General features: G+C 39.1%; 1 protein-coding gene and 1 long non-coding RNA gene across 14 annotated transcripts in view; one reads left to right on the forward strand and one right to left on the reverse strand.

Annotated features, from left to right (window-relative positions):
- Positions 1 to 1,237: 1,237 nt before the first annotated feature.
- Positions 1,238 to 22,914, reverse strand: LOC111195174 (uncharacterized). Of its 2 annotated transcripts, none has more exons than XR_002651508.2 (4): positions 22,528 to 22,914; positions 20,950 to 21,026; positions 6,678 to 6,884; positions 1,238 to 2,347 (listed from the first exon to the last, which is right to left on the reverse strand). It is a non-coding gene; the product is annotated as an uncharacterized LOC111195174 (long non-coding RNA). The 2 variants fall into 2 exon arrangements; XR_007429467.1 differs by having other exon boundaries at positions 22,433 to 22,914.
- The window catches only part of sorbs2a (sorbin and SH3 domain containing 2a), an 89,921-nt gene continuing 76,787 nt past the window's right edge, over positions 9,917 to 23,050 (forward strand). For 4 of the 12 annotated variants that reach the window (XM_022681671.2, XM_049472227.1, XM_022681673.2 and 1 more), the window contains exon 1: positions 9,930 to 10,468. The gene's annotated coding sequence lies outside the window, so the exon portion shown is untranslated. Of the gene's footprint in view, positions 10,469 to 23,050 lie in introns of all 12 variants that reach the window. The other 8 variants (XM_022681674.2, XM_049472230.1, XM_049472226.1 and 5 more) reach the window with 5 other exon arrangements.

Below are 23,050 nucleotides of genomic sequence, written 5' to 3' on the forward strand. Positions count from 1 at the left end.
CACTAGCAGTAAAGTAATAGGGTAAAAATGGAAATGGGGTTGTTAAGGGCTGCAGTGTAGTGCTCTCAGGCCTTCAGTCACTTCAGGCTGATTGAATAAGTGTAGTGTGTGTAATCAATCACCTGCTGGAAATGCCATTCCCACACAATCCAATGGCCCAGTGCATGTCACTGTATTAGATATGGTCTATAAAGCTGGGATTGTTTATAATTGCTGAGGTCGGGGTTGCTGATAAGTGTGTGTGTGTGTGTGTTTGTGTGTGTGTAAGAGAGAGAGAGTGAAAGAACAATAGGTTTTTCCTCATCGGAGGCTGCAGGAGACACTGCTTGCTGACTCAGCCCCACCCCAAATGCCTGTACACACACACACACACACACTGTTACGAGTGCCCCCTGGGTACTCGTAACAGTGTGTGTGTGTGTGTGTGTGTGTACTAGAGTGTACTAGATACTAGAGTAAAATCAGCAGCAATCATGTGCCCAGCGCCAAACACACCAGAGCTGCACCATTTAAACAAAAAAAAACAACAACAACAAAAAAACATGTATGTAATCCACCAATTAAAAATCTTTGCATAATTAAATCTGCCTAATAATCTATAAAAAAGTCGTTCACAGTGGCGTAAAATTTGGTGTAAAATTTGGCTGTAAAATATACTGGTTAAATTTGAGCTTGTGCAATTTAAGGTATTTGTTTTATAATTTATTTCTAATTTTGTTTTCCTTTTTCTCCTCATTTTGAGGGCCAATTACCCAACCCACTCATTAGGACTCTCTCCATCTCTAGGAGGATATATCTGAAGCTAGACTATATCTGGAGCATCTTTTGCTAAAGTAGAGAGAAAACAGCTGACAGATGCCTTGTGCTGAGCGACATCACCTTTTGGAGTGATGACAGGACAGAGCGCCATCTACCCGCCCAGAAAGAGAGAGCAAGACCAATTGTGCTCTCTCAGGGCTCCGGCAGCTGATGGCGAGCTACATGATCAGGATTCAAACTGGCGATTTAGCCCACTGGACCACCACCAATATTATTATTATTATTATTATTAATATGCTTTGGCAGTGTTTTATTCAGGACATTCATGTCAGGAACACTAGCCAGAACTAAAGCATTTTTTTCCAGTAGAACAATTGAAAACAATTGAGACATTACATAATTACCAACCTGAGGAAAAACACAAAAGCGTAAATCTGGATTAGTGTGTGTACGAGTGTGTGAGTGTGTGTGTGTGTGTGTGTGTGTGTTTGTGTGTTGGGGGGTGGAGTACACAAATAGAACACAGTAAAGCTGCAGCCGATTTGAGAGCATGTCTACATCAGCTATATTTCTGCTGCAATCACTTCGAATTTCACACTCAGACTGTAGTTACAGTGAGATCACACCCGAGCTAAAAACAGATTTACTGAACTGTGAATAAAGTTAATCTACTTAACTCAAAACAAAGTTATCACACAGTGTCAATATATACATTTATATGCGCACACATCCGCTGAAAGATCTATTAAAACTTAGCAGTGTAACAGTGTGTTGCGTGTTACAGGTCAGTGGTCAGGGATGTAACTACAGGGGTTGGACAATGAAACTGAAACACCTGGTTTTAGAGCACAATAATTTATTGTGGTGACGAACAGTTTTGGTGGAAACAGTTGAGTTGAGGTGCACATTGAATTCTGCGTGATTTGATCAGCCGTGGTTTTATGTTTTTGGGATACAATCCGGGTTAGCACCCGAACATCCCTTTCAGACAGCTTCATCTTACAGCGTCCACAGTTAATCCTGTTGGATGTGGTTGGTCCTTCTTGGTAGTATGCTGACATTACCCTGGATACCATGGCTCTTGATGCATCACAAAGACTTGCTGTCTTGGTCACAGCTGCTCCAGCAGGATGTGCACCAACAATTTGTCCTCTTTTGAACTCTGTTATGTCACCCATAATGTTGTGTGCATTGCAATGTAATATTTAGAGCAAAACTGTGCTCTTACCCTGCTAACTGAACCTTCACACTCTGCTCTTACTGGTGCAATGTGCAATTAATGAAGATTGACCACCAGGCTGCTCCAATTTAGCCACACTAAAATGACAGGTGTTTCAGTTTCTTTGTCCAACCCCTGTATATAACATATTTAATACAGGATTTCAATACAAAAAGCCCACAATCAGGCTTTCGAGTATCAGCATAATTGAGGTTTTCACATCTGCAGGGAGATCGACATGCCTTTCCTTTCTCTCTCTCTTTCTCTCTTCCTTCGCCTTCTATGGTAGCAGCTGTGCAGACTTCAAACGCCGGCGGCGTCCCGGGATCAATCGCACCACATGATCAGCAGCAGTGGCCAGAGCGCTTCCTGCAGTCAGAAAACAGAGGCCGGGAGGGGCGGCAGGAATGCAGCGAATTAATGCAGGAATGCCTTCCCACACATTCCAAGAGGAAAGGAGAGGGGTGTTTTTTTCAGGACGGGAGTCGGGACAATTACGTAATCTTGCCAGTGACTCAGAACAGCCAGATTAAAGGTCACCCCTTCCTTTTCCTTGGAACAACAACCAACATATTCTTAAAAAAGAGGAAAAAAATATATATAAGTTCAAGCAAAACTACTGGAATGTATGTTTGGGGTCATTGTCCTGCTGGAAGACCCATGACCTAGGACTCAAACCCAGCTTTCTATCACTGTACCTGCACCTACATTGGAACCCAAATTCCTTTGTAAATCTTCAGATTTTATGATGCCCTGCCCACAGTCAAGGCACCCATTGCAAGAGGATCTTTGAACTTCCAGCAAATTTGACTGTAGGTACTGCCTACTTTTCTTTGTAGGCCTCATGATGTGCTTTTTCCCAGAAAGCTCTATCTTGGTCTCATCTGTCCAGAATAACAGTAGTTGTCCCAGAAGGGTTTTTACTTTTTCATGTCTCTGTGAAGTGGAGCAAAAAGGGGGTATGCAGCCTATGCGACGCATAGGGACGCTGCACGAGAGGGGGCGCCAAATCAAAGCCCCAAATAAATTTCCTCTCCGGAGAAACAGTTTTGCGGAGCGCGGTGGGCAAGTAATGACAGGACGCAGACGATTTTAAAACATAGGTTTCTTCCTTACCACCTCACTAAAAACAACAATGTCTGACTAATGGACAGACTAGATTGGAGGCAACCTGTTAAAATATCCAACTTGCTTATCTCAGGCAAATGATGTGCTTCCTCTTAAAGTCGGTAAACTGGTCAAAATGTCTTTCAGTGTGTCGTTGAAGCTTGTCTAGTAGTCAACGATCTCTCACTAAGAGGAACACTACACCAAATGTGAGATAAGAACCCTTTATAGGGCAGCAGGAGAAGCACTTTTGCACACTTTAGTGACAAAAGCAGCAGTGAATAGAGTAATCTGGTCATGGTAGATTATGTTCAGTAGATGTTTAGAGCTGATGTACAGTAGCTGCGCTCCTCTGTCATTACGTAGGCTGTGGACCTACGCTACTATCTACTGGCGGTAAGAGCCCGTCTACAGTCTAGACTGTGTGTGTGTGTGTGTGTGTGTGTGTGTGTGTGTGTTTTGTCTGTAATGTGCGTGGGAGAGAGGCAGATTGGTAAGTACTACTGAGACTTGGCTCTGATATGAGGCTGTTATTGTGAAGAGGTGGGTTTGATGCTGTGACTGAGGTTTGGTGAGGTGTGTGTGTGTGTGTGTGTGTGTGAAGTGTTGACACATTCCCTAGCATGAGCCAGGTGAGAACCTTTCTATTCTCGTCTTTTCCACCTCTCTCTCTCTCTCTCTCTCTCTCTCTCTCTCTGTTTCTGTCTTCCTATTCCCCTTTCTTTCTTTCACACTATCCCTCTTTCTCTCTCTCTCTCTCTCCCTGTCTCTCACTCACTCTGTTTCTCTTTCTATATTGCTCTTGCTATCTCTCTCTCTCTCTCTCTCTCTCTCTCTCTCTGTTTCTGTCTTCCTATTCCCCTTTCTTTCTTTCACACTATCCCTCTTTCTCTCTCTCTCTCTCTCCCTGTCTCTCACTCACTCTGTTTCTCTTTCTATATTGCTCTTGCTATCTCTCTCTCTCTCTCTCTCTCTCTCTCTCTACATCTTTCTCTCATTCTCTCCCATACACTCTCCCTTTCATTTTCACTCTTTTTCTCTCACCTTTTATTTATCACTTTTTTATCACTCTCTCTTATTTTGCTAGTTATCTATTATTCTCACTCTCTCTCACAATCTCTCAATAAATCCTTTTTCCCTCCTTCTTTCTCTCTCTCTCTCTCTCTGTTTCTGTGTCTCTCTTCCTATTCTACAGAGATATTAAGGAGATCTCCCTTTTGATTTGTCCTTCATCTGGGTTGATTGATCATTTCAGATACATATTTGATTTCGTACATGTTCTAGTTTGGAATAATTAGGTTAAATCAGGACTTGGATCTGTTTATATTTGTACAGGTGTTTCTTAAAGCAACAATAAATGGTAAGAAAGGTGAAAGGTGAGATTGATGACATTCAAAATCCAGCATTTGTTAGCAACATTAGCCTAGCATCTCCTTTTGTAAACTCAACCATTTTCCAACAAATAATCCCACTAAAAATACAGAAATAATAGTTAGCTTTAGCTTTAGCATTAGCTTTTTTCCCAATCGAACAGTCTAACTGGAATACTTGTGCGTATGATTGATTTTTATCCAAACCATCACTTTAAGACGTAACTGACAGGGCGGATATGAACAGGTCTAATTCCAGACTCAGTATTCCAATCTGGGATGTGAGCACAAAAGCCTGGAATGATGAGAGATCCCGCTCTGCTTATCTCAGCACCTGCTTTTTTCGGGAGACGCAGAATCATGACCTCAGTGTGGAATGGCTTGTCCGGAATGCTAGGTGGCTAATGCTAGCCAGACGGACAAAGATAAGGCCTCTTTGCTTTGTTTGGAGCGCTGATTGGAGCTTTCCAGAAGGCTTGCGAACAGTAGCCGGAGATAAGGGAGTTATTTTTTTCCATGCATGCATGCGTGTGTGTGTGTGTGTGTGTGTGTAAGAGCGAGAGAGAGAGACCAGACAGATGGACAGGGGTCGGAGTGCTGTACGGTATTTTTAGGGGTCGTGTGTTAGATAATTAGAGACTTGTGGATGACTTCACCAGTAGTGACCTGTGACATACCTCTTATAGACAGTGTGTGTGTGTGTGTTTGTGTGTGTTTGTGTGGGCCTACAGTTATTAATGGACAGCCCTATTACTGGGAGTACTGGTCTTAGCTTTCAAACAAAAGCACAGTACTGGCATCTCACTTTCTACAGATACTCCAGGTCAATTAAAGTGAAAGTTCAGCCAACTAGACGTGTGCTAATATTGCATCGCACCTGATAATATCGCCAACATTTTTGAACACTTCACAATGTTACACCAATAATGTTACAGCACTTAATGTACACCAGCTGCTCAGGCTACAGCATTACGCGTAAGTAGCGCTAGCTTTTTTAAAATATGCACTTTAAACACACTTTTCCCAACATAAATAACAAATGAATTTGCTATCCCACGTTAAATGGTGCTAATTTATCATTCCGCCTTAAATGCTGCTGTCGCAGCACTCAGGCTTCAGGCTGTAGATACTATTTTTGACGCTTTTAAGGTGGAACAGAACATTCAAATGGGACCCCATGTTCTGTTTTATGTGGACTGTTTGTGGTTTCTGCACAACAGTCTAAAAAGGGACCTGTGTTTTAACGAAGAGAATTTTTGTTTTAATACAGGGAAACTGTTAAGGTGGAATGGAAAATGTGAAGAAGAAACTAAAAACTTCACAGGCTGCAGTAAGTAGACCTACTGAGGAACTAGATACACAGAAGAGTTGTTTTACAGTAAACTGGTGTATTAAATTTTTTTAAGGTAAGATTTATTTTCTATCTTTTTATTAGGGTACTTATTAAAATTAATAATAGCCAAGTTTTTTTAAAAGGCATTAGCCAAGCTATATAAACGCATTCCTACATCCATCTCCCCTTAACATTCTGTTACTCATACTAAACTAACAACATGGCTCACCGTTGAAACACTGACCATTAACACACTTTACAGTGTTACACCACTGACTTGTAACACTGTTCAACCACCGATCTATGTGTAAATGTAACAACCTCCATACTGTAACAATCCATTCTGTTACTCTGCTGACTTAAAACAGCTTTTAAACTGCCACTATTGACCTATAACAAATTTCCTGCTGTAGAACCAGTGACTAACACACTTCAGGTTATTACACCACTGTTACACCATTGACCTCCAACACATTCAACACTGTTACACCACTAACGTGTAACACACCCCACAATGTCACTCCAATGACCCATAACACACACTCCAAACACCTGTCACACCACTGACTTTTAACACTTTCCACACTGCTACACCACTGACATACTCGTAACATAATCAACACCACACCTCTAATTGGGTAAATCCAACAAACTTCACACCGTTTCAGCAGATATTGTCACACCACTTGTAACACACTCCTTTGCCGGTTTCAATAAATCTTATTATGAACACATGATTTCCGTTTTATATTGCAGGTATACTTTGGTGTATAGGGGGGTTTATGTTCTGTCTCTATGTTTCTCTCTCTTTGCAAAGCTAGCCTCATTAGAGCTATTTTAGAGGGTGTCCATCTTTGGCCCCCTCACAGGATGAAGGTTTGAAGGTTACCTCCTCGTTCTCCTCTTCAACCTGCTCCTTCAGCTATCACAGCCCTGCATACCAGACATCCACACCCACCCACCAGCGTGCTGTTCCACTGGAAAGGTCAGCAATCAGTGCCGGGGTTATATTTGGACATCTTTCATCTCTCGAACAGACCGAGGTGGGACGCCAATCCAGAGTAAATCCAGCGCTGGATGGAGTCTCACTCTTAGTCTGTAGAGATACATGTTTTTACACAGGTTAGAATAGGTCTATTGTCTCTACAAAAATTACTCTTACATAAAAATATTACTGCTTACTGCTGACTTGCCACGAACAGTAGGTATAGATCCCTCCTTCAGAGAAAGTCTACTGGCTAATCCTGCTGTTTAATGTCTGAGGTTCTCAACCAGAACCAGACGGAAATTGTGTTTCTTCAACTGATCCAGGCTCTGGTGGGGGGACTGAAGGGGGAAAGGTTGTGCCAGGGTGCTTCTATGCAGGTTTTTTTTATTGTAATATTAAAATAAGGGAGCCATTCAAATTGCTCATTGAAGCATATGATCCCTGAGACTAAATTCTTTCAAATTATTATTTTTTTTGTTGCACTTTGAGTGTTTATAGGGGCAGTCCAGTCCCATGTGTAATTACAAAAGCACGCAAAAAGTGAGTTTTGCATAATATGACCACATTGTGTAAACAAAGTGTAAACCTGCACATTTTAGGTTAAAATCTGAACAGTGTTCATTACGATTTTTTCCTCCCCTTTGCCTCACTTCTTCTTCTTTGGTGCTCCTCCTGCTTTCATAGGCTAGCATTTTAGTAAGAAGCATTAATCTGAATGTTGATGACAAGAAGAAGAGCACGTATTATTTTTTATATTTTACCTGGTCGAGCGTTTTTGGACATATGTTCGTGTTTAGCCTTGTTAGCTCCAGCCTAATTTATCTGCATACTCAATGTGAGAGGTCCCACCTCTCACAGACCTTCCGGGAGTCTCCCGCATTTTAATAGGGGCTCCCTGATGCCTGCAAATTACATAAAATATCTGAATAAATATATAAAATTCACAACTATTATTGTACAGCCCAGATTAGCATAAACATTTGCTATCAGAGTGATTGCAGACAGCTCTGCTGTATGGTGCTGAAGACAGCAATGTGTATCATTGCACTCTCATAAACCCAGCAGACCATGCTGTCTCCTCTCTGGATAAAAACACTTTAAAATTTCATGAGGCAGGGACACCCCTGACTGCAGAGCTCTCTCTCTCTCACACACACACACACACACACACACACACACACACACACACACACACACACACACACACTCACACACAGTCCTTCGCTCTCTCTTCCAGTTGACACACAATCTCACATACAAGCACTACGCAATCAAACAGTCCAGCATTAATCAGGAAAAGGCCATAGCATATGGATGAGCATGGTCCTGTTTGAACCTGGCTTTAAATTAAAATAAGAGACCACTTAAAAATTTGGAGTTTCTTTGATTTTACCAAATTCAAATCCCCTGGAATATAATCAAGGGGAAGATGGATGATCACAAGCCATCAAACCACCAAACTGAACTGCTTGAATTTTTGCACCAGGAGTGTAAAGCATAAAGTTATCCAAAAGCAGTGTGTAAGACTGGTGGAGGAGGAGAACATGATGCCAAGATGCATGAAAAAAACTGTGATTAAAAACCAGGGTTTCACCAAAAATTGATTTCTGAACTCTTAAAACTACTTTGTGAATATGAATTTGTTTTTGTTTCTTTTTTTGCATTATTTGAGGTCTGAAAGCTCTGCTTCTTTTTTGTTATTTCAGCCATTTCTCATTTTCTACAAATAAATGCTCTAAATTAGAATATTTTTATTTGGAATTTGGGAGAAATGTTGTCTGTAGTTTATAGAATAAAACAACAATGTTAATTTTACTCAAACATAAACCTATAAATAGCAAAATCAGAGACACTGATTCAGAAACTGAAGTGCTCTCTTCATTTTCTCTAGAGCTGTATATAGTGTATATGCTTATATATACTATATCAAATAAAGACCACCTGTATATTAGATACAGGTTTATAGCTCCTTTCAGAGAATCCACAATGGCAGCCACATAATTCACTGTTAAGATTCCTCTGCAGGATTATTCCCTCTTTAATCAATCAGCTAGCAGCAGCAGCAGAACGGGGTGATTAGTTGTGTGTTATGAATGCAGTGTGTGTAGCAGTCCGGTTTAGACCTGCTTTGTTGTAGATTAATCTGTTAGTCCGCTGATGCAGTGTGTACAGTGTACAGTGTGTGTACAGTGAGTGTCCAATACGTGTAGTATGACTGGTTCAATATGTGGGTCACCATTGCTACTCTACTAAATAATATATTATGCATGTGTGTGTGTGTGTGTGTGTAGACAAGGGAGAGGGTGTTTTCATGTGCAGTTGGATTGTTAACACCAAAAAGTATTCAATTTTCAGTTTGGCCTTTGGCTTCTTCTTCTACTACTTCTTTTTACTATTCTTTCAGGGTCAATCACTCAAAAAATCATTTAAACTTCGAGTTCCCTTCACTTTGTGAGGAAATGCTCTTACTTTCACTATTAAACATATCCCTGCATTCTAGTGTTGTTTTTTCGATGGTTTGGTTTTACCAAACATTTTAGTGATTGCCTATCACCATCCTTCAAGCTTTTCTCTCCTTTCACTTTTTAACAATACATTGGACAGTTTTTAACCTGATTTTAGTAGTTTCAGATATCTCCTTAGATGTTTTCTGTGATCGATGCATGCTCAATTTCAACAACCACAGGATAACAGTGTCTTTTCACATGGATGTTTAACAAATAAGAAGCTACTCACTGCATCAGTTAAGGTTTAATAACGTGTTGCCACTTGAAACAACACAATCTTACCGGTGGCTAGGTGAATTATGTGAATGATGACACTAGGGTTGTGCATACCCGCAACAAAGACTTTTAATTTTTTTTTTTAAATACCGTGATATACCATGAAACTGTCAGAATTTTGAAAACTACTATGATTTTTTTTTTATTCATTTACTTTTTATTAGTAAGATAAAGAGCTCCGTCTGCACGTGCCCGACCCTCCTCCTGCCCTTCTGACCGTGGACCAGTTCTCCCAGGTTGCTATGGCTACCGCGAATGTCAGCCATGCAGCGGCGCGAGAGCGGGCTGGACTTTAGCTCGCGCTGCTGGACTGAAAGCTCGCGAGCGCGCGCGTTGCTGGACCTGCCTGTGACGCCATCGCTTCATCTCTTCATCTACATACCCTCGCGAGCGCGCGCCCGTGCGCTCCATCAGCATCTCCTCTCTCAATCGAGCAGAAACAAACGGGAATCTCGCGCCTCCCCTCTACTGCAGAGAGAGAGAGAGAGAGAGAGAGAGAGATGTGTGTAGACAGAGAGAGAGGGATGGAGATATGGAGAGAGAGATGTATGTGTAGAGAGAGAGGTGGAGAGAGGAAAAGGGAGTGGTAGAGAAAGGTAGAGAGAGAGGGAGAGAGGTGGAGAGAAAGTGGTAGAGAGAGAGACAGAGGGAAGGGGTGTTGCTGCTCGCGCACAGAAAGAGAAAGAGAGAGAGCTAAAGAGAGAGAGAGAGAGAGAGAGAGAGAGAGAGAGAGGAGCTCAATAGTCTGCGGCTCGTTCTCGCGCAGGTGAGCGCGGCATTCCTCTCTGTAATATTTGTATTATTTTACATTTTTCTATCACTGCTTTGTGACGCCACCGGATCAGGCAGATCGCGCGAGGACAGAAGAAGCGCGCGCGAGGAGAGGGATCTGCAGAGCGCGCGGACACGGTAAGAGCTGGTCGGTAGCGCGAGCTTGCGCTTTTTGCCCGCTTCAGCTGCATGGAAGCCAATGCGGAGCGAGCGCGGCGAACAGGGCGCATTATTGCTGTTTTAATGATCCGAATTCCATCGTGATGTGTTTACACTAGAGATTCTAATTTGATACAGATCATTTGGCTTATATGACACAGATAAGCAAGAAAGTACCTTTAAAGTGCACCAGTAGTGCTACTACAGTATTTCTGATGTAGAAGTGCTTTCCACTATGTATTTTTCCCTATACATTTTATTCTGGAAAATCATTATATAAAACATTATAAGATGTGTTTATCAATACCAAACACGGACCAAACAATGGACTTGTGCTCTTGAAAAATAAGATTCTTGACAAGTTACATTGCAGGAATAAGCTCACATGGACACAAGAACATAGGGCACCTACAACTCTGGAAAAAAAATCAAGAGACCACTTTAGTTTCTAAATCAGTTTCTTGCTGAATTAACAAACAAGAAAACAAGTTCATATTCATAAAGTTTTAAGAGTTCAGAAATCAATATTTGGTTGAATAACCCTGGTTTTAATCACAGTTTTCATGCATCTTGGCATAATGTTCTCCTCCACCAGTCTTACACACTGCTTTTGGATAACTTTATGCCTGCACTGGTGCAAAAATCCAAGCAGTTTAGTTTGGTTTGATGGTTTGTGATCATCCATCTTCCTCTTGATTATATTCCAGAGGTTTTCAATTTGGGAAAATCAAAGAAAAATCATTTTTAAGTGGTCTGAGATTTATTAACCATAGAATTTAAACTAGAATTTAAAATTTTGAAATCAGAATCAGGAGCACCATTATTTTGTATTAAAAATAAAAAGAATTTACCTGATACACAATGACAGTGGTTTGCTAAGCAAGCTATAGGTGAAGATGATGAAGAATAATCTCCAAAAGGCATAAAGAAAAAGATGAAACGCACACTTTTCAACATTTTAAGGACTTTTAGTCTATTTTTGTTGTGTTTTGTACAATGTAAGTGAGTAGAGTAAGGAGTGCTTTGAAAAATTAGGAATCTAAGAAGATTTGAGCACTCAAATCACATGGTTTGTTCACTGTCATCGTTGAATAAGGCATGGTGGTGCCAATTTTAAAGCTTTATAACTTTGTTCCAAAAAAAAAAACAGCAGTCATGGGTTCATCTAAGCACCTGCTGAACAGATAAGGTTAAATTAGAACTATTTGGCCAAAAAAGGCACAGAATTTCCTCTCCAACTATTAAGCATGGGGGCGGATCAATCATACTTTGCAGTTGTGTTGCAGCCAGTGCCATGTACTAAATAAAATTCCAGGATATTCTGGAAGTAAACATAAAAAAGCTTAATTTAAGAAAAAATTGTCTCTACAAACATCAAAATCAAAGGCAATTAAGTACCTTGATTGGCTAAAAAAGCATTTACAATCAGTGATACTTGCCAAAGGGTTGCTACTAGGTAGTGCGTAACCATGCAGGGTATCCAAACCTTTGTTTCGGGCTTGTTTCGTTTTTTTTATTTTGTGTAAAATGTAAAAGTTATAATTAAAAAATTCACACAGAGAGTGTGTTTTATCTTTATGCATCAATAGTTTTCTTTTTCATGAAACTTTTATTTAGTTTTATAGTGATTTGTTGATTTTATAGTGATGCCTTTTGCTGTGTATTATTATTATTATTATTATTATTAATATTATTATTATTAGTTTTTGTATTTGAGTATTAGAATGTAGGCAAGAACACAAAAACACTTTTTTTTTTTTTTACAAAATTTTACGAGAAATTTCAGCTTTTAAATGGCAAATTTTCACAAAGTTAACTGTCAAAAAACAAAATTCTCAGATAAAACATTTTTACAAAAAATTATCTTACGGTTACGGTTAAAATATATCACTGTCAAATACAATTAATAACTGCAAAAAATTCTAAGAAAAAAATATATAAATAATAGCAATTATCTAACAGTATGGTACTATCAGAAAGTAATTTTTTTTAACAGTGTAGCTAATGGAATGTTCAGGAATTAGCCTACTTATAACTGTGCTTCTATTATTATTTTCGTTATAGCAGAAATCACCAACATATCCACAGGGGAAATGTCCAGCTATACAGCACTACTGACCACAGGCCATATATCCTACTGACCTGTCCTACAGAGATTAGGCTCGACAGCAGCAGAAACAGGAGCAGAGCTGAAATGTCTCGCTGTGTTCACACACCCAGACAGATTAACACATGCAATGCTGAATTAACACCTACCAGTGCTGAATTAACAGCAGCCGTGTTGAATGCACTGTGCTGAATTTACAGTACTGAAACATAGCTATAATGTTCAGTGTGATGGGTGCACAGATGGCACAGATTTTAATTTACAGTACTGAATGAAGTGGCTGAGATTTGCACTTAAAGTACTGAAATAAATTTACTTCATGTAAAATTTTCAAACTTCGCTGTGGAATAAACTGACATTAAGTTGGACTTTGTGCAGATGGATAATAAACACTGTTAAATTAAACTCCAGAGAAGCTGAAAGTGTTTCAGTTCATTACTGAATGTGTTAATTCAGTACTGCATGTGCTCATTCAGTACAGTGTTAGTTCGGCAGTGGGGATTTGGCGGCGGATGGCGGTAACCCTGTTAGATCTTCTAATTAGAATCAGAGCACTGAGTGTTTTGGCAGCTTTTTTGATGCAAAATCTGGCTGAGAATTGAGCGTATTCCAGTAATGCGGGTGATTACCGGAAACCTGAATGGCCTCCTGAGAGTCCAGAGTGCCAAGGCTTAGCCCAGCGGGTCAGCATATTAGCGCAAAAGGCTCATCTTTACCAGGCCATTAACAAAGGCTGGTTACCCGTTGGACTCTAGAGGAAAACAGTAGTTGCAACAAGTGTTGTTATTAAGGTGTTTCTGTTTTCTGCAGTCAGATTAGATGGATTACGTCATAATACAATACACAGTGTTGTACTTCAGCACCATGAGATTTTGGCACTGGTGTGGTCAAATGCGATCAAGGCACAAGGGCAAAGGTCAAGTAGATCAATACACCAGTGCCAATATCTCACAGTACGGCACGACCTGGAGTGTATTAAAGTGATAACACAAGCATGTTGCCAAGGACATGTTTTTGAGAACATCGTTGGGGAGAAAGAGATGTGGCTGTAACAAAGCCATTACCTTAATGTGAAAAGTAAAGGGAAAGTTAATAAAAGTCATTGGATACAATATTAGTTCCCGTCTCTTGACATTTGCCAACGTCCCATAGAAGCAGGATATAAGTGTTGGATCTCTTGGATACCATGTATGGACCTAACATGATTTGTATAGGCTGAAAAAAGTGAAGAACATTACATTAATATGTAATTGGTGAAGATTTTTTGGGCATTTTTTGTAGAAAGCGATGCTCTGAGAGGGATCTGTCAATTCTTCTACAACAAACTCACCAAATAATGCCCAACCATACACGGAACAAAAAACAGGTCTTTTCCGAACTGTCTCCACAAAGTTTGAAGGATACAACTGTCCAAAAACCTTTAAGAATGCACTTTGCTGGAACTAAGAGGAACTAAGAGGGCTAGGCCAACCCATGTATAATTATCCCCCCTCAACCAAACTTTATTACTGGCATAGTGCAGTCAGACAGTTATGGTGTCCTGGCATTCACCAAACTAACAAACTTATTAATCCATGAGACTGCCAGAGAGAGAAGCATGATGTGTCACTCCCTACAATACGTTGTCACTGCTCCTGAGATATAGCGCCCCTCTGACGCTTGGTATTTTGCTTGGTCATGTAAAGCTTGTTCAGCCATGAAAAAACCCGTGCCAATAATCTCCTGGCACACATTGCTGGTCCTGATGTTAAAGCCAGAGGAGATTTGAACCAGCAGCGCGTTGGAGATTACTGAACACCTCATATTCTGAGGGGAATTCGTGTCAATTTGAACTGTTAGCATAGCAGTAAATGGACCACTTGTTAGCTAGCTACATTGCCCTCATGGACAGCAAGCAGAACTGTGAGTAAGGTAAATGAACCAGTCAGTGTTTTTTTGTTAAATTGTATTTAGAGATTTGGTGCTCTCAAGAAATGTTTTTGCATCCGAAATACCATTTAAAGCATTATATCTAATACTAAGACCCCATGACTCACTGATATCTATGAACATGAACAAAATAACTGCATAATTTACTAGCTAGTTGTTTAGAGATTACTGAACACCTCACACCTCACAGGTAAATTTGTGTGAATTTTAAGTGTAAGCATAGCAGTAAACAGACAACCTGTTAGCTAGATACATTAGCCTTGTAGACACTAAGCAGGACTAGAGTCCAACATACCATTTAAAGCATTATTTGCGATACTAACACTGTGTAAATTGTAAATCACTGCTATCTATAAACATGAACAAAAGAACAGGCTACATCTTAAAACTTAAAACAGTAGGCCTATTAAAGCCTGTTTGTTATACAGTGTCAGAAACTGCATAATTCCTTTAGAGATTATTGAAAACTCTGAGGTAAATTTGTGTCGATTTTAAGTATTAGCGTAGCAGTAAATGGACCACTTGTTAGCTAGCTACTTTAGCCTCGTAAACACCAAGCAGGGCTTTAACTAAATAGGAAAGGACTGGCACTAATGTAAATAAGCCAGTCCAGAGTTTTTTTCTTTAAAAAATATTAGATTTGGGTCTCTTAATACATTTATTTGAGTCAAAATACCATTTAAAACATTACTTCTGATACCAACACTGTTTGACTCACTTCTATCTATGAGCATAAACAAAATAACTACATATTTAGCCACTTGTTAGCTAGCTACATTAGCCTTTTAGACACCAAGGAGCACTTTAGCTAAATAGGAAACGACTGGCACTAATGTAAATAAGCCAGTCAGTGTTGTTTTGTTTGTTTTGTTAAAAAATATATAAGATTTGGTGCTCTCAACAAATTTATTTGAGTCAAAATACCATTTAAAACATTACTTCTGATACCAACACTGTGTGACTCACTTCTATCTATGAGCATAAACAAAATAACTACATATTTAGCCACTTGTTAGCTAGCTACATTAGCCTTTTAGACACCAAGCAGCACTTTAGCTTATAGGAAATGACTGTGGCTAATGTAAATAAGCCAGTCAGTGTTTTTTTTTTTTTTTGTTAAAAAAATATAAGATTTGGTGCTTTCAGCACATTTATTTGAGTCGAAATACCATTTAAAACATTACTTCTGACATCAACACTGTGTGACTCTACATAATTAGCCACTTGTTAGCTAGCTACATTAGCCTTTTAGACACCAAGCAGCACTTTAGCTTATAGGAAATGACTGTGGCTAATGTAAATAATAAGCCAGTCAGTGCTTTTTGTTTAGGATGAGGTAATGGGAATGTGGTTTTCCTGGTAGCGCATGAGCTCACACACATGCTAGCTTCCTTTTCCCTGAGATTAACTTGGAGGAAACAGTTTAATCGTAGTTAATGGCATCCCACCAGGATGCTTATTGTGCGGACTTGTCGTTTGATATACAGGCTGATATTAATCATTAGTAGATACAGCAGGATCAGGCATGTTGCTCATCACTCATTTGGTTGATGATTTAAGGCTCTAAAAGCATTCAGCAGCACCTGCTAGCCGTCTGTTAGCATTTAGCTTGTGTATCTGTGTGGACAATAGCCTCTTTCTCTGTGCTGTGGTTCATGGCCATAGAAACAGAGTGTGTAAATCTGTTATAGCTGTGTCATCACATCTTTGCGGTCATGCTGCAAGCCACTGTAAGTGTGTGTGTGTGTGTGTGTGTGTGTGTGTGTGTGTGAAATCAATGTCAGCCTGGCTTGAGCTGTGATCCTGCTTCTCTCTGAAGTTATTTCATGTTAATTCTTATCATCATTCATATTTAATGTGCACTTAATGGGTGCTTGACTGACCGCCTCCATTCAGCTGTACTGAACTGCCTGTGTGTGTGTGTGTGTGTGTGTGCGCACTGACCAGAAACCTTAATAGCACTCAGACGTGGTGTTAAAATGCTGATAAAAACACACACTGTACGAAGATAAGACTGTATGTACACTGTATGGACAAAAGTAATAGGACACCTACTCATTCTACTCTGTTTTTTCTAAACAAAAAAATATTATTAAAAAAATAGTTTGTCCTGCTTTTGTTGGAGTAACTGTCTCTACTGCCCAGAGAAGGCTTTCTACAAGATATTGGAGCATTGCCTATTTCTGGGATTTGATGCATGATATGGTGCCAATAGGTTAATGATTATCTGAACTAGGCAGTCCTATTCTTTTGGCCAGTCCTATTACTTCTCAACAGGGACTAAACAAGCTGTGTGTGTGTGTTTGTGTGCCTTTGCACATCTTTGTCAGCAGTGGGTGCAGCTTAAAGTAGCTGAACGCATTTATTGGAAGGGAAATCCACAAATATTTGGAAATAAAATAAAATAATGAACATAATGTCTAAAACTAATACACACACACATCCAAACAAATACACACAGTTTGATTTATGAGTTGAAATGCTAAAGAAAGAATCCCTGGAAATCCACTGTCAGATGTGTGTGTTTTTGTGCACAGAACTCAATATCTAAAGCTAGGATTTTGTGTGTGTGTGTGTGTGTTAGTGGGTGTTTGTTTTTTTGGCTATTGTCCCAGGTCAGAAAAGAGCTGGGCCTAGCGCTCTTAAATGGGCCAGAACAAACTGCAGATTCATTATATGCTGGCTAAGAGAAGTAAGGGTGTGCGCACACACACACGCACACACACACACACACACACACAGCACATGCAAACCTGACAAATATAGTATGTGCTTTAGTCAAATTTAGTTTTAACTTAATTTACCTTATTTGGCTTTCTGACTGTTGAATTACATTTTACATTGTTTTATTTTAATAGAGTTATTGATTAAAGAGCCTAATTAGATAACTAAGTATTCAGATAGCGATTAGTGTAATCATTTATAGTACAGACATCTATAGAATAGTAATCTATAGGATAGTGAGCAATAGTATAGTAACTGACTGTACAGTAATCTGTGGTATAGTAACAGACTGTACAGTACTCTTTAGTATAGTAACAGACTGTACAGTACTCTTTAGTATAGTAACAGACTGTACAGTACTCTTTAGTATAGTAACAGACTGTACAGTATTATTTAGTATAGTAACAGACTGTACAGTACTCTTTAGTATAGTAACAGACTGTACAGTACTCTTTAGTATACTAACAGACTGTACAGTACTCTTTAGTATAGTAACAGACTGTACAGTATTCTTTAGTATAGTAACAGACTGTACAGTACTCTTTAGTATACTAACAGACTGTACAGTACTCTTTAGTATACTAACAGACTGTACAGTACTCTTTAGTATACTAACAGACTGTACAGTACTCTACAGTATAGTAACTGACTGTACAGTACTCTACAGTATAGTAACAGACTGTACAGTACTCTTTAGTATAGTAACAGACTGTACAGTATTCTTTAGTATAGTAACTGACTGTACAAAAATCTATGGTATAGTAACTGACTGTACAGTAATCTGTGTTACAGTAACTGACTGTACAGTACTCTTTATTTTAGTAATTGACTGTACAGTACTCTTTAGTATAGTAACAGACTGTACAGTATTCTTTAGTATAGTTACAGACTGTACAGTACTCTTTAGTATATTAACAGACTGTACAGTATTCTTTAGTATAGTAACTGACTGTACAAAAATCTATGGTATAGTAACTGACTGTACAGTAATCTGTGGTATAATAACAGGCTGAACAGTACTCTTTAGTATAGTAACTGACTGTACAGTAATCTGTGTTACAGTAACTGACTGTACAGTACTCTTTATTTTAGTAATTGACTGTACAGTACTATTTAGTATAGTAACAGACTGTATAGTACTCTACAGTATAGTAACTGACTACAGGACTCTGTGTTACAGTAACCGACTGTACAGTACTCTTTAGTATAGTAACTGATTATACAGTAATGAATAGTACAGTTACAGTAGTATATTAGTATATTACAGTAATCTACATTGTAATGTATAGTAATCTATGGTACAGTAATGAATTGTGTAGTACACTATGGTATTGCACAGTAATGAAATGTAGTTATCATATAAAAGTGTGTGTATATGTGTGTGTTTATACACTGCTGTTGCTTTTTATAACCTGTCACTTACAACGCCAGGGACATTTAGCTCATACGCACCCTCATAATGGATTGGGTGTTGAGGTCAGTCTGGAGTGACTATGTTGACACGTCCACCCCGTGCATATGTATGTGTGTGTGTGTGTGTGTGTGTATGCATACACGTAAAAATAGCCCTGTGGTACTTTAATGAGGGGATGCCTAAGCTGCTGTTAAGCCTTATTTGGTTAATTGTTATTCCTTCTCAGGCCCACATAGACAGACATACAGACAGGCAGATACTCGTGGTGTTGTGATGGATATAAAGCCTGGCTTAAAAGAGTATAAAAATACACTGTCGCACATCACTGATCATGATTCAGTGATGTGCTCAGTGTTTATTTTATTTAGTGTGTATTCATAACTCGAAATTGGACCACAATCAAATAAACCATAACGTTTTAAAATATTTCACAACAAAATGTGATCAAATGGAACTGAATCAGCTGAAATTTGAGATTTTGTAACGTTTTGTAATCAGTGAATGAAGAGTCCAATTAGATCACAGGTGAAATTTGAGTTTTTGTGGTTTTGAACCATTTTCTATAATAATAAAATTTAATCTGATGGAATTCAAGTTATCATAATTAAATTAATTTGGAATACACTTCTTTTTGGAAGTGGTTCGGTTTCTTTGGCACATCTCAAATGTCACCAGGATTTCAATCAATTTCTTTCAGTTCTTCAGGAAATTATTTTAAAACATAAAAATAAAAGTAATTTCCTAAAGAACTGAAGCTTAATCTAATTCAAGTGTGGCGAAATGTGAGATTTTAATACATATACAATGATTTTCTAAGGAAGTGTATTCTATTAAATTTAGTCATGGTGCTAAAGCACTGAATCACTTCTAAAAAAAAAAGGATAGGATTGTCGTACAATAAAATTTATTTTTATACAGAAAAATGAAACTAAATCATCGTAAAGTCTGAGGTGTCATAAGATACTAAATAATGTTCTAATAAATCTAATCAAATTAAATCAATTGAAAAGTTAAAGCTTTCAAAGAACGAAAAAATAAATAAATAAATGAAATCATTTCTTAATGAATCATAATGGAATCTAATTAAATTATTACAACTTATTATTTCTTTATCAAGGTGGACGGAACATGTTCTCTGTCTCACATCATGACTCTGTATCATATCAGTTCTCAGCTTGTAGTGATAACTCAGTCATCCCGCACTGATGACGAAGCCGAGCTCCTGACCTTTATTAATCAGGCATTTTAAGAGCTTTATTATTCATACTCTATGGCAGTGGAGTCTTCATCCGGTTCCCTGGGAACTCCAGATGGTCCATGCAAGCTATTGCATTAATACAGCTCTGGAAAAAATTAAGAGACCACTTCAGTTTCTGAATCAGTTTCTCGGATTTTGCTATTTATAGGTTTATGTTTGAGTAAAATGAACATTGTTGTTTTATTCTATAAACTACTGATAACATTTTTCCCAAATTCCAAATAAAAATATTGTCATTTAGAGCATATGTTTGCAGAAAATAAGAAATGGCTGAAATAACAGAAATAACAGACCTCAAATAATGCAAAGAAAACAAGTTCATATTCATAAAGTTTTAAGAGTTGAGAAATTAATATTTAGTGGAATAACTCTGGTATTTAATCACAGTTTTTTCATGCATCTTGGCATCGTATTTTCCTCCACCAGTCTTACACACTGCTTTTGGATAAGTTTATGCCTTTATTCCTGGTGCAAATTTTCAAGCAGTTCAGCTTGGTTTGATGGCTTTGGCTCACTCATCCTCCTCTTAATTATATTCCAGAGTTTTTAAATTAGGTAAAATCCAAGAAACTGATCATTTTTAAATGGTCTCTTATTTTTTCACAGAGCTGGAGACTCTAGAGTACTTTAATATGTCTTAATTTGAGGTGTAAATATTAAAAGAATTTACATATTTCACCATAGGACTTTTATCTTGAAATATGAACTTCAGCCCAGTGGACCTGCATAATGAAACCTAGAATATTTTGGTTAGCTGCAATGCCAGCGATTTCTCATAATGCTAATTACCCACCCTGCTGGTTGGGCTGAGAGTGGAGGAGGTCAGCGTGCTATAGTAGGGGCCCAGCCCCTTGCTGGGAAGATCTGTGCGGGCACAGTAGCCATAAAACACAGAAAAAATCTATTTTTTGTGCATTATTGAGTCAAACATTATCTTATCAGTGATTTAAAATATGTTTCTGAAATGGAAATGCGACGTGTGGCATCAGAGAGCCGGTATTAAATTGCAGGAGACTCTCTGAACTTACGTGATAGGTGGGATGCCTGGGCTGCTCTTCACTCCAGCAAACCGGAGAAGATGCTGTCATCTCATGATCTTACATACCTATGTGCACAAGAGATCATATTTAGTCTTATCACTTCTCACTTTGCGTCACAATAGCAGAACACTGGGGGTGTTTATACTTAGGCGTGTCACTGTGCTGTAACTGATACTGGAATGCATATGCAAAAAAAAAAAACAATTCGTAATCGTAATAGTAAGTGTGTGAGATCTGACTTTTGCTATGTAATCGCAAGATTACTAAGCCTATTTATAGCCCATACATGATGTTACATAATCCTATAGCGTGGCCTCGGGCTGTTAGTGCCATCTGCAGTGCCCTGAGTGACCATCGGGCGCAGAACAATGGCCACGGCTCTGAGGCGAGTGGGTCATTAGAGCTTACACTGGCTTTATCTTCAGCTCATTTAATTATGCCTCTCAGTGGAGTTCATTATTGATTCCTCTGAAGGGACGTGAGTGTGTGTTGTGCTGGTCAGCCTCGCCAGTTCCGTCATGGTCTCCAATTTTATCCAGTGAGAGTATGAGATTATTTCAGCGTGTGTGTGTGTGTGTGTGTGTTTGTGTGTGTGTGTGCTGTTTTTACAGTAGCCGCTGCTGATTTAGAAGGACAGCTGCTGACTCCCACTAAATACGGCCTATTACATCACTGAGAATGACAAGACTCAAAATGGGCAACACACACACTCACGTAGCATAGGTCTCGACCAAAGGACTGCCTCAGCAAACAGACATTTGTGTGTGTGTGTATGTGTATGTGTGTGTGTGTGCATGTATATTTACAAGAGCACTGTGTCATCAATATAAAAAAAGTTGCAAGCTTGTACAGTGTTTCCATCAATAACCAATTTCATAACCGCTGAGTGCTATATAAGTGTAGATCAGACACTAAAATGCTGAATAACAGATTCAATTACAGTGCATTTTATAGTCCGGTGCGCCTTATGTATGAATTCTACTGGTCAGGTTGTAAGGAGCAGTAAAGCTGGGGCTAGCTAGCGCTGCTAAAAGGGGCTGGCTAGCACTGCTAACTGAGGCTGGCTAGCGCTGCTAACTGAGGCTGGCTATGCTGCTAACCAGGGCTGAATAGCACTGCTAACTGAGGCTGGCTAGCACTGCTAACCACAGGTGGCTAGCACTACTAACCAAAGCTAGCTATGCTGCTAACCAGGGCTGGATAGCGCTGCTAACTGAGGCTGGCTAGCACTGCTAACCACAGCTGGCTATGCTGCTAACCAGGGCTGGCTAACACTGCTAACTGAGGCTGGCTAGCGCTGCTGACTGAGGCTGGCTAGCACTGCTAACTCCAGCTGGCTATGCTGCTAACCAGGGCTGGCTAGCACTGCTAACTGCAGCTGGCTATGCTGCTAACCGCGGTTAGCGCTCACCCTTGGACAAAATATTGGAATTCTAATCTTACTGTAAATAAACAGAAGCGCTTTACTCACCCAAATAAACAGTTTTCAGGAAAGAAATCTGTGTACATTAACATCCAGCACTCGTTTGACTGTTTTGTTTACTTAGGCACTTTCCACAGCTTCACCATTAGAAGGGAAACATGACGATACCCTTGCTTCACTTTGATGTAGGCATCCTTACTAGTGTCGCTTAATGCGTCTCATAATCCGGTGCGCCTTGTGTAAGAAAATAGACCATTATAGATAGATAGATCTCATTAAGAGTACACCTTATTATCCGTCTTGTCTTATAGTATGAAAAACACACGGTAAATGATTTGCGTACTGCTGCATGGTTTTATCTTGTATAGCCTTGTTATTAGTTTTATAATTTGGTGTAATATAATAGATAGATGCTCCTGGGTGGTGTTGCTGTCTAAGCGCTAGCACACTTCACCTGCCAGCAGCTCCTGGGCGATCCGCTATTTAGCACTAGCTTTAACTAGTATATAACTAGTATATCTGAAACTAGCAAGAACAGAGATGATTTTTGTGTAAAGAACTTCCTGCACATGTTTTGTACATCATATAGGTATATTTAAAAAAAAAGGGGTAGTCCCCTTTAATACTGATAAAGAAATTAGCATTAAGCTACATTAATACAAAAAT

This window comes from Astyanax mexicanus, chromosome 25 (assembly GCF_023375975.1).
Source record: "Astyanax mexicanus isolate ESR-SI-001 chromosome 25, AstMex3_surface, whole genome shotgun sequence".
NCBI lineage: Eukaryota > Metazoa > Chordata > Actinopteri > Characiformes > Acestrorhamphidae > Astyanax > Astyanax mexicanus.